The sequence below is a fragment of the Limulus polyphemus genome, unplaced genomic scaffold, assembly GCF_000517525.1.
Source record: "Limulus polyphemus unplaced genomic scaffold, Limulus_polyphemus-2.1.2 Scaffold3496, whole genome shotgun sequence".
NCBI lineage: Eukaryota > Metazoa > Arthropoda > Merostomata > Xiphosura > Limulidae > Limulus > Limulus polyphemus.
In genome coordinates this window covers 127,127-129,590 of record NW_013669106.1, presented here as the reverse complement: position 1 = coordinate 129,590, position 2,464 = coordinate 127,127, and positions in this window count along the sequence as shown.

Below are 2,464 nucleotides of genomic sequence, written 5' to 3'. Positions count from 1 at the left end.
CGGGATAGTTCTTGAAACAAGAGAGCGTGAGAATTGTCACGTGATCTCGATGACGCAACAATATGATATAAAAACACAACTCTACTTAGAAAGTAAAAAACAAGTAACAGCTTTTTATTCGACTTTTCTATCAAAGTTTCTTCTAAAATTAAACTATTAAAATTCTGATAAACATATTATAAAAATGAATTGCATCAATTGTCTTTGTTAATTTATCCAACACTTTTTTGAAGGAGTACTTTACTAGCAAGGCTCCTAACTGTTTAACTTTTGCAGATCCTGTCTTAACCCGAATTCTAGAAGAACTTAATGATTTTAGAATGATTAGATGTTAAATTATGTAAGGTTGCTGTAATCAAGACAATGAACCTGTTCTCCATTTTACAAGCAATCAATTAGATTTTAAGTTATGTAAGGTTGCTGTAATCAAGACAATGAACCTGTCATCCATTTTACAAGCAATCAATTAGATTTTAAATTATGTAAGGTTGCTGTAATCAAGACAATGAACCTGTCATCCATTTTACAAGCAATCAATTAGATTTTAAATTATGTAAGGTTGCTGTAATCAAGACAATGAACCTGTCATCCATTTTACAAGCAATCAATTAGATTTTAAATTAGGTAAGGTTGCTGTAATCAAAACAATGAACCTGTCATCCATTTTACAAGCAATCAATTAGATTTTAAGTCAGTTGCTCTGTTGAAATATTTACTTTTAGGTTTCTAGTGAAATTTCCACACATTTGAGCAACAGAAAAAATTTGTTGTACTGCTTCTGATATCTGTGGACCAATCCCATTCCCTGGAATCAAGATCTTGGTGTGTACACCAGAATAAAATTTATGTCTAGAGGTAGAGAGTGCTGACTGACCTTTTTCTTCACAAAGAAAAACTGTAGGAAATCAGAAAAATGGTAAAAAGAAATTTAGAGAAGAGGACTTCATGTCATTACACTTTTAGTTTTACCTCTGGAAATATCAAAGGGGTCCATATGGACAACATTGTTTTTTTTTTAAACATATTTCTAAACTATTTATGCACCAAGTTGCTTGTGAATTTCTTTAACTTTGGGGTTCCTAATATCACACAAAACAACTTAAACAAACAAAAAAAAACATGAATGCTGCAATTATTCCCAGTATTTACTGCTGGTAAGCCCTAAGTTATTTTGGAAAGAAAAATTAATGATTTCATCCACTTTTATTGGTCAATTCTTTACACGAGAGTTGTAACAGGCTAAAACATATGGTTGCATCAGCGAGTCACATGACTAGTGTGACGCCACATTTCTAGAACTATCCTGTACCTTGGCGAATGCTCTAGTATTTACTAGATATAGGGCAGACTGGTATATAAAAGAGGGTGACAACGTGACGGAATAATGTAATGTGTGTGTAGATAGTGAGTAATTGAACTGCAGTCAGAAGTATTGTTGACGTTCGTTGATATAGCGTTTGTTATAGAGCGATTGTTGAAAATAAGTGTATCGTAAAGTTGTATTCGGAAAGAATAAACCAGTTTTATTAAGTAACGAACTTGTGTCGCTAAAATTTCGTCAGAACGAAGTTACGGAAAGTTAATTAACAAACGGAGACGTAACAATACTATCCAACATGGTGCAACAATTAAACCCTAAAGATAGTGAACTGTATGCAATCAAGTCAGTAATCTGAAGATTAATAGAATTATATTATTTATATGTTTCAAAAGTTAATTATTTCCAGTGGTTACTCAAGCTACTGTTTATTTCAGAGAAAAGGTAAAAAACAAAAAAGACCTGAATTATGACTAAAACTTGTATATGGTTTTTCATTTCTACTGTACAAGTTGATTTTTACAGCTTAGCTCTAACACCAGAGGAGATGCTATTGCTTGACTAACAAACAAAACATTCATCACACAACTATGTAAAGTATTTATTGTTGAAGCCAAATTTTGTTATGGCATATTATTCAGAGGATACTATACAAGTCCTACTAAAGTTTGTTATCTTGTATTATTCAGAGGATACTATACAAGTTCTCCTACTAACGTTTGTTATGTTGTATTATTCAGAGGATACTATACAAGTTCTCCTACTAAAGTTTGTTATGGTGTATTATTCAGAGGATACTATACAAGTTATCCTACTAAAGTTTGTTATCTTGTATTATTCAGAGGATACTATACAAGTGCTCCTAGTAAAGTTTGTTATGGTGTATTATTCAGAGGATACTATACAAGTTATCTTACTAAAGTTTGTTATCTTGTATTATTCAGAGGATACTATACAAGTGCTCCTACTAAAGTTTATCTTGTATTATTCAGAGGATACTATACAAGTGCTCCTACTAAAGTTTATCTTGTATTATTCAGAGGATACTATGCAAGTGCTCCTACTAAAGTTTGTTATGGTGTATTATTCAGAGGATACTATACAAGTTCTCCAACTAAAGTTTGTTATCCTGTATTATTCAGAGGA